The sequence below is a fragment of the Salmo trutta genome, chromosome 38, assembly GCF_901001165.1.
Source record: "Salmo trutta chromosome 38, fSalTru1.1, whole genome shotgun sequence".
Taxonomy (NCBI): Eukaryota; Metazoa; Chordata; class Actinopteri; order Salmoniformes; family Salmonidae; genus Salmo; species Salmo trutta.
Window position 1 is genome coordinate 34463184 of NC_042994.1, and position 14323 is coordinate 34477506.

Genomic DNA, 14323 nt, shown 5'->3' on the forward strand with positions numbered 1-14323 from the left:
ATACAAAATAACGTAATATTTAATAGGTTAACAAGTAGATACGACCGAAGTGTGTCTAAAACACAATAGGTAATATAGACCGAAAGCGTATAAATAGCTTGAATCTTTCGGCTATGTTGGCTAGCAAGCTACCGAGGTGGTTGACGAGCTGTTTATGAAGAACCGTCCACTAGATTATACGTCACGCTGGCAGCATCGCCTGAAAGACGCAGATCGCCGTCTGCTGACTGGAGGGAAACGCAGTTAAGATAGATACGATAGATAAGACACGTTTTTTTTCTTCAGACAAATGTATTTTCATTCCTTTCATGAAATAATAATATTATATTGAGACGTTCAAATAGAGCAGTGAGAATTTAAAACATACTGTCCTTCACATCTGTATTTAAGGCAGTTTCATATTCATTCATTTAAAGAAACCCACTGGTCACACTGGTTGAATTATCTGTCAAACTAGGAACTCTGCAGCCTAGTTTAACAGGGATCTATGTTCTATGAACGCTGCTGGGAGGAAACTGGAGAATAGCTGGAGGAAAACAAACCTAACTACATCCCCAGGCCCTGGTATATCATCAGACTGTACAAACCTAACTACATCCCCAGGCCCTGGTATATCACCAGACTGCATACAAACCTAACTACATCCCCAGGCCCTGGTATATCACCAGACTGTACAAACCTAACTATATCCCCAGTCCCTGGTATATCACCAGACTGTACAAACCTAACTGCATCCCCAGTCCCTGGTATATCATCAGACTGCATACAAACCTAACTGCATCCCCAGTCCCTGGTATATCACCAGACTGTACAAACCTAACTGCATCCCCAGTCTCTGGTATATCATCAGACTGCATACAAACCTAACTGCATCCCCAGTCCCTGGTATATCACCAGACTGTATACACACCTAACTGCATCCCCAGTCCCTGGTATATCACCATACTGCATACAAACCTAACTACATCACCAGTCCCTGGTATATCATCAGACTGTACAAACCTAACTGCATCCCCAGTCTCTGGTATATCATCAGACTGCATACAAACCTAACTGCATCCCCAGTCCCTGGTATATCACCAGACTGTATACACACCTAACTGCATCCCCAGTCCCTGGTATATCACCATACTGCATACAAACCTAACTACATCACCAGTCCCTGGTATATCATCAGACTGTACAAACCTAACTACATCCCCAGTCCCTGGTATATCATCAGACTGTACAAACCTAACTACATCCCCAGTCCCTGGTATATCATCAGACTGTACAAACCTAACTACATCCCCAGTCCCTGGTATATCACCAGACTGTACAAACCTAACTATATCCCCAGTCCCTGGTATATCACCAGACTGTACAAACCTAACTGCATCCCCAGTCCCTGGTATATCACCAGACTGTACAAACCTAACTGCATCCCCAGTCTCTGGTATATCATCAGACTGCATACAAACCTAACTGCATCCCCAGTCCCTGGTATATCACCAGACTGTATACACACCTAACTGCATCCCCAGTCCCTGGTATATCACCATACTGCATACAAACCTAACTACATCACCAGTCCCTGGTATATCATCAGACTGTACAAACCTAACTACATCCCCAGTCCCTGGTATATCATCAGACTGTACAAACCTAACTACATCCCCAGTCCCTGGTATATCATCAGACTGTACAAACCTAACTACATCCCCAGTCCCTGGTATATCACCAGACTGTACAAACCTAACTATATCCCCAGTCCCTGGTATATCACCAGACTGTACAAACCTAACTGCATCCCCAGTCTCTGGTATATCATCAGACTGCATACAAACCTAACTGCATCCCCAGTCCCTGGTATATCACCAGACTGTATACACACCTAACTGCATCCCCAGTCCCTGGTATATCACCATACTGCATACAAACCTAACTACATCACCAGTCCCTGGTATATCATCAGACTGTACAAACCTAACTACATCCCCAGTCCCTGGTATATCATCAGACTGTACAAACCTAACTACATCCCCAGTCCCTGGTATATCATCAGACTGTACAAACCTAACTACATCCCCAGTCCCTGGTATATCACCAGACTGTACAAACCTAACTATATCCCCAGTCCCTGGTATATCACCAGACTGTACAAACCTAACTGCATCCCCAGTCCCTGGTATATCATCAGACTGCATACAAACCTAACTGCATCCCCAGTCCCTGGTATATCACCAGACTGTACAAACCTAACTGCATCCCCAGTCCCTGGTATATCATCAGACTGCATACAAACCTAACTGCATCCCCAGTCCCTGGTATATCACCAGACTGTATACACACCTAACTGCATCCCCAGTCCCTGGTATATCACCATACTGCATACAAACCTAACTACATCCCCAGTCCCTGGTATATCATCAGACTGTACAAACCTAACTACATCCCCAGTCCCTGGTATATCATCAGACTGTACAAACCTAACTACATCCCCAGTCCCTGGTATATCATCAGACTGTACAAACCTAACTACATCCCCAGTCCCTGGTATATCATCAGACTGTACAAACCTAACTACATCCCCAGTCCCTGGTATATCACCAGACTGCATAAACCTAATTACATCCCCAGTCCCTGGTATATCACCAGACTGTACAAACCTAACTGCATCCCCAGGCCCTGGTATATCACCAGACTGCATACAAACCTAACTGTATCCCCAGTCCCTGGTATATCATCAGACTGCATCCAAACCTAACTGTATCCTCAGTCCCTGGTATATCACCAGACTGCATACAAACCTAACTGTATCCCCAGTCCCTGGTATATCACCAGACTGCATACAAACCTAACTGCATCCCCAGGCCCTGGTATATCACCAGACTGTACAAACCTAACTGCATCCCCAGGCCCTGGTATATCACCAGACTGCATACAAACCTAACTGTATCCTCAGTCCCTGGTATATCACCAGACTGCATACAAACCTAAATGCATCCCCAGTCCCTGGTATATCACCAGACTGCATACAAACCTAACTGCATCCCCAGTCCCTGGTATATCACCAGACTGTACAAACCTAACTGCATCCCCAGTCCCTGGTATATCACCAGACTGTACAAACCTAACTGCATCCCCAGTCCCTGGTATATCACCAGACTGTACAAACCTAACTGCATCCCCAGTCCCTGGTATATCACCAGACTGCATACAAACCTAAATGCATCCCCAGTCCCTGGTATATCACCATACTGCATACAAACCTAACTACATCCCCAGTCCCTGGTATATCACCAGACTGTACAAACCTAACTGCATCCCCAGTCCCTGGTATATCACCAGACTGTACAAACCTAACTGCATCCCCAGTCCCTGGTATATCACCAGACTGTACAAACCTAACTGCATCCCCATTCCCTGGTATATCACCAGACTGTACAAACCTAACTACATCCCCAGTCCCTGGTATATCATCAGACTGTACAAACCTAACTACATCCCCAGTCCCTGGTATATCATCAGACTGTACAAACCTAACTACATCCCCAGTCCCTGGTATATCACCAGACTGTTCAAACCTAACTGCATCCCCAGTCCCTGGTATATCACCAGACTGTACAAACCTAACTACATCCCCAGTCCCTGGTATATCATCAGACTGTACAAACCTAACTACATCCCCAGTCCCTGGTATATCACCAGACTGCTGTGACCCTCCCACTCTGTCTGCTGAATTCTTTCTCTTTTCTCTTGTTTTCCTTAATAGGATGTCGGTGGGCGGAGCCGGGAGGGTTGTCAGTGAAATGGGCTGGGCTGGGGTGGGTCCCAGGATAAATGCACCTCTTCCCCGTTCATTGAGGAGACTCTCTCCATGCAGACACACCTGGGCTCGGGTGGGTCCCAGGATAAATGCACCTCTTCCCCGTTCATTGAGGAGACTCTCTCCATGCAGACACACCTGGGCTCGGGTGGGTCCCAGGATAAATGCACCTCTTCCCCGTTCATTGAGGAGACTCTCTCCATGCAGACACAGACAGATTTTGGTTGTGGCATTTTTTGTGGCTATTTTGGTTGTTTGCATTGGCACCTTTCAACACCCCTCATTATCACATATATACATGCGACCACTCACTTACACTACTGACTAAACACACACCATTGTTAATTGTATTTACTTTACTTCAGTTAATAAATATATGTTGTTATAATTTATCTCCATGTTGTCTCACTGTTTGTTACGGTCTTCGAGCCGGTTCGTGACACTATGGTCAGCGAGCTGGAGCCCAACTAACAAAACCCAACTAAAACATGACTGCAGATCAGAAGAGCAGAGAAATACAGAATGATGTGAAAATCCCCAACATCAAAAATAGATAGATTACATGATGGGGAAACAAGGCTTCCTGAAGCATTGACGCTTTCCAGCCAATTGTCTCAAAAATAGGTTCATTACTCAAGGCTTTGAGCAGCACAGAATTTAGAACAGCCAAATAATTATAGATGACATCCCACACCGTAGCAGCATAGCCTTTATGTCATTATTATAGATGACGTCCCACACCGTAGCAGCATAGCCTTTATGTCATTATTATAGATGACATCCCACACCGTAGCAGCATAGCCTTTATGTCATTATTATAGATGACATCCCACACCGTAGCAGCATAGCCTTTATGTCATTATTATAGATGACGTCTGTTAAAGTTACGACAGTTCGTTTCTGGTATCAGAACAAAATAGTCAGCACATAGTAACTTCTGATTTATTTGTACTTTAATTAATGCAAACACGTGTGTGGTAAATGGGTGGTTCGTATATACGGTCTCGCTGTTTTACCTCGCAGGGCAAATAGAGAAGAGAACGACACATCCTATTGTTCTCGCTTTTAAACTCTGACAGAGATAGTTCCTGCTCAATGCTGGCCTGTCAGAGGGAGGAGGAGCGTGGTTTAATTTTTTTTATTTCTTTATTTTTTTATTTTTTATTTTTTTTATTAACAGTAACATGCAAAACATAAACATAACAGCCAGAGGGATTCCAAAGAAATGAGAAAAAAAATAAAAAAAATATTCCACATTATATCAAATCAAATGCAGACATATAGCGAATAAATCTTTTTTACATTTTGTTTTGTATACGTTTTAACGACTCTAAATAGTTTTCCACATCAGATAAAGAAATTAAGAAAAGGGGCTTTTTCTTCATAAATTTTGATTTGTGGATGAAACATTTTCCTAATAAAATAAAGAGATTTATGACATACTCACGTTCAATTGTGGAATCAGTGTAGTAAAAAAATATGTCAAACTTAGACATTTCAATGGTTGTATGCAATTTGAGGCCAAGATATAGTTTTACATCAGTCCAGAACACTTCACTATATAAACAATTACAGAATAAGTGTTCAATAGATTCAGTTTCTAGTTCACAAAAACTGCATTCACTGGTAACATCAAGTATGTATTTAGAAATCAAACTATTACACGGATAGAATCTATGGATTATCTTAAAGGAGATCTCCTTCACTTTATTGGTCACCATAAATTTGTGTGGAGTGAGCCAAGCACGGCGCCAGTTTACATCAAACGATGAAACCCAACAAAATATCGCAGAGGGAATAGACTTCCTGTAGAAAATATCCCTTAATAAACGATTGTTGAATTTCGTATCTAGTAGACCAATGCCATTCAACTGAATATCGCTTACAATCGGAGATATTCCAAAATATGTATTATTCTGAAGTAAAGTTTTTATCCCACTAGGTATAGCTTTAATAACAGTGTCATATTCCTTGCTTGAAACCTCAAAGTTGTATCTTTCCATAAATTCTCTCCGTGTAAATAGATTCCCACTATTATCAACTAATTGGCTGACAAGAACAATGTTTTTCGAGAACCATTTATGGTTAAATAACATCTGGTTTCTATGTAATATCGACCCATTGTTCCATATAAAACATTTATGAGGTGAAAAGTTGTGTTTATACAACAAAGCCCAGCACATTAAACTTCTGAAAAACAAAATGAGGTATAATATTCCAGAAACTATGAGGATTTTTTTATGTACCTTTTAATCCAGTTGACCTTTGATATCTGATTGAAGAGAGTGAAATCTAAGACATTTAGACCGCCATCACAAACCCTGTTGTTGATAACATCTCTTTTTATCTTATGTGGCTTGTTTTTCCATATGAAGTTGTACAAAAGCCTATCTAAGGTACAGCAAGTGGATTTGGAAATGTCAATAGATGAAAAAAGATAGGATGCACGAGATAGCCCCTCAGCTTTGGATAAAAGCACCCTTCCTTGAAGACTTAAATCCCTCCCTAACCATGAGGATAATTTTTTTTGACAGATTCAGTTACAGGGTTCAAATTAAGATCTTTCATAGCCTTAAGATTTTTGGTGATCTTTACACCAAGGTAGGTTACAGTATCTTTTTCAGAGATGTTACAATCTGCTGGATTGACAGCTCCTTTCAAAACAAATATCTCACATTTGGAAAGATTTAAAACCAAACCTGAGATTTTGGAGAACTGCTTCACGATATCCAATGCTGATCTAGCTTGAGACACATTTTTCAAAAAAAGTGAGGTGTCATCCGCCAGTTGGGATATCTTAATCTCTCTGGCCTGGAATGTAATGCCTTCAAATTGACTTTCATGAACTAATGAGCATAGCATTTCAGATACTAACAAAAATAAAAAAGGTGAAATTGGACAACCTTGTCGTATTCCTTTGTAAATGTTTAACCTCGAGGATGTTCCATGACAGAGTTTGATACAGCTATTGCCACCATTATACAGAGTTCTAATAGCATCAACAAAAAACGACCAAATTTCAAATGCTTAAGACAATCAAAGATACAATTGTGACTTACTGTATCAAATGCTTTCTGAAAATCCAAAAATAGGATAACAGGGAAGTCATCTAATAGATCACAATACTCAACCAAGTCTAATATCAGCCTCAGATTATTAGATATATGGCGCCCTTTCATAAACCCTGATTGACATTCATCAATCAGATCATTTAAGCAAGACTTTAACCTTTTTGCAAAGATTAAGGCTATAATTTTGTAGTCGTTATTTAGGAGTGTGATTGGACGCCAATTATCAATACTTAGGAGATCCTTGTGTGGTTTAGGTATAAGAGTAATAACCCCTTGCTTCAGAGAGGCAGGTAGTTCTCCCTTCTTTATAGCCTCCTTAAAGGTTTCAAGTAAAAAAGGTGCTATTTCTTCAAAGAAGGTTTTGTAAAATTCAGAGGTTAATCCATCACAACCTGGAGATTTGTTATTTTTTAACTGAGCAACCCCGTACTGGATGTCCATAATGGATAAATCTTGGCAACAAGACTGATTGATTTCTTCACTAATCGAATTAACATTCTCTATAGAATCAAGGAGATCCTTAGAGTCACTCAAATTGTTATCTAAGGAGTAAAGATTGTCATAAAATTTAGTGGTAAAGTCTGATAACAACTCTCTATCCTCAGTGGTAACCCCATTAATCTTAAATTTCCGAAGTGTGTTGAGTTCCCCTCTCCTCTTCTCCAAATTAAAAAAGTATCTACTGTTCTTTTCACCTTTTTCAAGCCATTGTTTTCTAGATCTTATGAAAGCTCCTCTAGCCTTTTCCTCATACAATGTATCTAGTTGATTCTGTAAATCATTCAATTTAGCTTTCTCAATAAGATCAAGATGCTCAATCTCTGTGATATCGGCAATTGTCTTAGAGAGTTCAGCTACCTCACATCTCCTTCTTAAAGCAAGCCGTTTTCCATAAGTAATACAGGCTGAGCGGATTTTAAATTTCAGCAGTTCCCAATATTTCCCATATTCTGCATTAGATGTAGCTAAACTCCAGTAAATAGAGATTAGATTCTTAATCACATTTTTTAAATCATCATGCAATAACAATGAGTTATTTAATTTCCAATAACCACCAGAGTATTTCTTACCATCATTACTGCATATTCTTACAGTCAACCATATGACTTTATGATCCGTCAGGACTGCAGGCAGTATTTTTACCTCTACAGTGTTGGGCACAAGACTAGAGGTTATCACCCACAAATCAATTCTTGATTGTAAGGAACGATCTCTATTACTCCATGTGTATTGTATCTCTCCAGGGTTTTTTACTCTCCATATGTCAATTAAGTCCAGGCTTTGGCAGAAATTCACCAACTTGTTCACACCAATGTTAGGCCTATGAGGCAATCTATCAGTCTCATTGGAATAAACCATATTAAAATCTCCACCAACTATTATCTGACTGTATGGATATTTTCTCAGAAGACTTTTAAGAATTTCTTCAATTTCCTCTAGAAGTAAGTTATTTGGAGGACTAGAACAGTATCCATATACATTACACAACACAAATAATCTGTCCATGTGGTTGATGACCGCTACTAGCCAATGTCCATTGGAGTCCATTTGAGTAAACAAAAATATCCCTTTGAAATTGTGTGCTAAAATTGCAACCCCAGCTGAATAATTTGTCCCGTGGGCCAAAAAAATGTCACTGCCCCACTGATTTTTCCAATAATTATAGTCCTCTTTGCATGAATGTGTTTCTTGAACGAATACAAGATCTGCGTTGCAGTCCTTACAAAACAAAAAAAAAGTATTTTCTCTTCAACAGGTTTCGTATCCCCCTGGCATTGATTGACATAAACTTCAAGTCCATATCTATAGCATAGAAAGAAAAATCCTATGCAATCTCAACTTTACCCTCTCTATAAAAAGTTGCTTCATATATGTATTAACAGAATTCTTAACTTGTAAAATAGTAACACCCTATTTCAAAAGTAGATTGTTCAGTTTGCAGTGGGGAAGGAGCTACCTTGTAAACCTACCGACAGAACAAATCAAATCACCCCGGTCGTATTTCTTTACCGTTGGCGAAAAAAGCTCTGATTCCCCTGTAGTATCCACCGTTTCCTTGATTTCGGGCCTGTTGTACGAGAGGCCACAATTTTGCCTTTGCTGCCTTGTCTGCTGCAGTCAAGTCCTCACCGAATCTAAGTTTTCTTTCTTTCAGAAAGGCGCTTTCCTTTGCTTTCTTCCAAACTGCATCTCTCGCTGTGCGTAAAGCAAACTGGATGATGATCGATCGGCTGACGATGGCATCTTGTTTCTTCCCAATACGATGAGCGACATCCACAGCCATATCCATATATCCATCGGGAAAGTCCGGTGCCACACGGTTACAGATGTCTCTTACTAAGCGCTTCACATTCTCATCCTGGTCCTCGGGGACACCGTAAAGCCGTAGCCCCCACCTTCTCCGGTATCGCTCTGCTTCCGATAAGCGCTCTTGCATGTCTGCGATGGTCTTCTCCTGAGCAGTGCATTTCTCAGACGTAGCAGTGTTTGCAAGTTTAAGCTCTTCGATACTCTTGTATGCATGATTCAGAGAGGTCTCGAGGTCAACTATTTTTGATGTGTTTTCGCGTATCATTTTCTCCAGACCGTCGGCTCTTTACAGAGACAGCATCGATTATGTTGATCTGTAGTTCGCGCAAAGACAATTCTTTATGTGTCTTTTTGGTTGCAGGACTAATGACTGCATTTTCAGATCAACCGAACGTCCAGAATCCATTTCTTCTCCTGAGGAGTCAGGTGGCGGTTTTTCTCCAGTGTATGAGTGCTCAGCTAGCAACTGCCTTCTCCTCCCTTTGCTCTTTCGCACATTTTTTCCTTCCATTTCTCAAAGTTTTGAATCAAATTATCGGTCAATTAAACATTGTTCTCTATTGTGTTTACTATAAGCCAAGTTCCATTACATTTAAGTAAGTTTGAGAGGGATAAAAGTTAAGGTTACTCGGAGCAAGCTGAAATCTCGTCTGCACTCGTCGCCAACTTCGCGTGGTTTAACCTCTATGGGACCGGCGGGACGAATTCGTCCCACCTACGTAACAGCCAGTTGAATCATGTGGCGCGATTTTTAAAACGTTTGAAATACTATTACTTCAATTTCTCAAACAAATGACTATTTTACAGCTATTTAAAGACAAGACTCTCGTTAATCTAACCACACTGTCCGATTTCAAAAAGGCTTTACAACGAAAGCAAAACATTAGATTATGTCAGGAGAGTGCCCAGCCAGAAATAATCAGACACCCATTTTTCAAGCTAGCATATAATGTCACAAAAACCCAAACCACAGCTAAATGCAGCACTAACCTTTTATGATCTTCATCAGATGACACACCTAGGACATTATGTTATACAATACATGCATGTCTGTTCAATCAAGTTCATATTTATATCAAAAACCAGCTTTTTACATTAGCATGTGACGTTCAGAAAAAGCATACCCCCCGCAAACTTCCGGGGAATTTACTAACAATTTGCTAAATTACTCACGATAAACGTTCACAAAAAGCAAAACAATTATTTTAAGAATTATAGATACATTACTCCTCTATGCACTCGATATGTCCGATTTTAAAATAGCTTTTCGGATGAAGCACATTTTGCAATATTCTAAGTACATAGCCCAGCCATCACGGGCTAGCTATTTAGACACCCACCCAGTTTAGCCTTCACCAAAATCACATTTCCTGTAAGAAAAATGGTCTTACCTTTCCTGTTCTTCGTCAGAATGCACTCCCAGGACTTCTACTTCAATAACAAATGTAGGTTTGGTCCCAAATAATCCATCGTTATATCCAAACAGCGGCGTTTTGTTCGTGCGTTCTAGACACTATCAGAATGCTAAATCACGGTCGCGCGCATGGCGCAGAATGTGACAAAAAATTACTAAATATTCCATTACCGTACTTCGAAGCATGTCAACCGCTGTTTAAAATCAATATTTATGCAATTTATCTCGTAGAAAAGCGATAATATTCCGACCGGGAATCTGCAATTAGCTAAACAGCCGAAGGAAATACTCCACGGGGTCGAATTGCGCACGCGCCTAATTCTATTGTCCTCTGATGGGACACTTGGAAAAAGGGATTCTGTGTTTCAGCCTGAGGCTGCCTCGTCATCGTTCAGGTTTTTCCCGGGTTCTGAGAGCCTATTGGAGCCCTAGGAATTGTCACGTTACAGCTAAGATCCTGACTCTTCAATAAACAGAAGCAAGAACAACAACACCTTGTCAGACAGGGTACTTCCTGCATGAAACCTTCTCAGGTTTTTGCCTGCCATAGGAGTTCTGTTATACTCACAGACACCATTCAAACAGTTTTAGAAACTATAGGGTGTTTTCTATCCAAACCGGAACAATAATATGCATATTCTAGCTTCTGAGTTGGTGTAGGAGGCAGTTAAAAATGGGCACATATTTTTTCCAAAATTCTCAATGCTGCCCCCTAGCCCGTAGAGGTTAAACTTGCTCCTCCTAACGTCGGCGTGCAGGCTGGTCCCAGCCTAGTGACGCACTTCCTGTCCTCAGCAGTTGATTTATCCGCAGTTCATATACTTAACATTGTAGCAAAGCTTCCCCAGTATATTATACAAGTTATGCATACAAATAGCCAGTTCAACCCTAACACATCCCACACCGTAGCAGCATAGCCTTCATGTCATTATTATAGATGGTATCCCACACTGTAGCAGCATAGCCTTTATGTCATTATTATAGATGACATCCCACACCGTAGCAGCATAGCCTTTATGTCATTATTATAGATGACATCCCACACCGTAGCAGCATAGCCTTTATGTCATTATTATAGATGACATCCCACACCGTAGCAGCATAGCCTTTATGTCATTATTATAGATGACATCCCACACCGTAGCAGCATAGCCTTTATGTCATTATTATAGATGACATCCCACACCGTAGCAGCATAGCCTTTATGTCATTATTATAGATGACGTCCCACACCGTAGCAGCATAGCCTTTATGTCATTATTATAGATGACGTCCCACACCGTAGCAGCATAGCCTTTATGTCATTATTATAGATGACATCCCACACCGTAGCAGCATAGCCTTTATGTCATTATTATAGATGACATCCCACACCGTAGCAGCATAGCCTTTATGTCATTATTATAGATGACATCCCACACCGTAGCAGCATAGCCTTTATGTCATTATTATAGATGACATCCCACACCGTAGCAGCATAGCCTTTATGTCATTATTATAGATGACGTCCCACACCGTAGCAGCATAGCCTTTATGTCATTATTATAGATGACATCCCACACCGTAGCAGCATAGCCTTTATGTAATTATTATATATGACATCCCACACCGTAGCAGTGTAGACTTTATGTCATCTACTAAACCACTGGCCGTGTTCGAGAGCATCAAATCCATGCTGCATTGTGGGTAAATGGTGACTGCTAGACTGATTTCTAAATAATAATGAGTAGTTATTTATGATGTAAGGTGATTTGTAGATCAGTCAGTCGGCAGTCGCCTGCAGTGTCGAACAAGCCCAATACCAAACCAATCAGGTGGTTGTTTGATGAAATTAAGCTTCAGACGTCATTGATGACGTGCTGCTGATAAAGTGATACAGGCATCGGTACACTGCTTTGAAGTTTACTGCTTAGCGATTTGGACGCAGGCCTTGTAGCTCCGGTATCAAAAGTAACATCCCTACTGGCAACAAGGCACCAGAGCCTACCGTGCTAATGCGTTCCCACTAGATATCACAACCACACAGTATATGAAAGCATGAGGTGTGGCTAACTTTTGCAAGCTTGAGCTAAATACCGAGCTAGCATACAAACTCTGTAGCACATAGTGCATTGTGGGTAGTTTAGAAGATATCCGGAAATAAGTTAAGAAATATGTAATAACGCAAAAACATAACTGTTTGTACTTATAGGAAACCAGATCATGAATACAACTCAGTTACTAAGTCTTTAACCACACTGTGTTGTTACACTGGTGAGTAAAAACTCATGCTTCCTACCCTTTAACTTTTTGTCTGAAAATTAAATAAACATTTTACTCAACTGCGTCACCCACTTCAGTCAACAGATGGTGGTCTGGGAATTTAAGGCGATGCTGTTGGTGTGACGTATAATGTAGTGGACGGAACGCTTCTCTCAACAGCAGGAACACTTAATCAGCCACCTCGGTAGCTTGATAGACAAAATAGCCGAACCAATAAAGCACTTTAGACGCTTTAGTGTATATTAGCAACTGTGTTTTAAACCCACTTCTGTCGTCTAGTTAGTTATCAGATTTAATTTAATATTTCCTGTATTGTTGTTATTAGTCAACTAGCGGACTGGTTAAGTTAGCATAAGCCTAGTTAGCTAACATCCCCGACCATGCGGCCACGAATCTACTGTCGTGTCTTTGGCTATGCCGGATTAAGTGATATGATATGCTAACCTATAAAATCCTTTCTCTGTAATTAATATTACCTGATTAAGCTAATCATGTAAATGTAATTAACTAGAAAGTCGGGGCACCACGGAAGAATGTCAATAGAGCCGTTATCTTCCGAATAAACTCTTAAAATACTTAGTAATATTTTACATCGATAGCAGTCAATATTAACCCTTATCTTATTTTCAGTCTCATAATGAAAGTTGTAAATTCTTGGCTATCTTCACAAACCCTGGCTAACAAGTTGAATCAGCAATACCAAATTGGGTTTAATTATTTATTTACTAAATAACTAAACTAATCACACAGAATTACATATACACAGAATACAAATGATGTCATACAGAAAACGTCCTGGTGGACGGAACCTGTATGAAAGCTGGTTACACAAAGGAAGGGGGGGTTGGGCTTGAATGAAAGAGCGGGAAGACTTAGGAACGAAGAAACAGCAGCTATGCTATCGTAAAATACATTATCTTATGCATTCTAAATTACCGCCCATTTGGAAAAGGAAAATGCAATAAATGTTTACTCTGAGCTGCGCTTCGGTAGATTGGTCGTAGATGCTGGCCGGGTTGGCCAACAGATCTTCCTGTCCTCGGAAGAATGTCTCTGGTGGTAAATTGGATACGTGGTGGTATCTTCGTCCGTCTGTTAGACTGGATCCGTTGTCCGTCCTTTCCTAGCCCACGTCTACAGCGGCCGCTGCTAACTCAACGGCTAGGAAGTATCACTTCTGTAGTGAATAAGCTCAAAGTTCATACCATTCGCCACCAAAGCTCACGCCGAGGTTGGCTTAGTTCTGTACTTGACATGTGTGTCCTTCTAACGTAGAGGCTGCAGACCTCACGTACTGGAACCAATGCGGTTATCTTTTCGTCAAAGGCTTATATAGTGGAGAGGGGGAAGGATGTGTTTCATCGTTTATAACCCCTGTCTCTTCACAGGGGTGGGCCACTGATCAAGCAGAGCACTTTCTTTATGAAAACCCAATTCTCTCATTTGGAAGCTAAAATT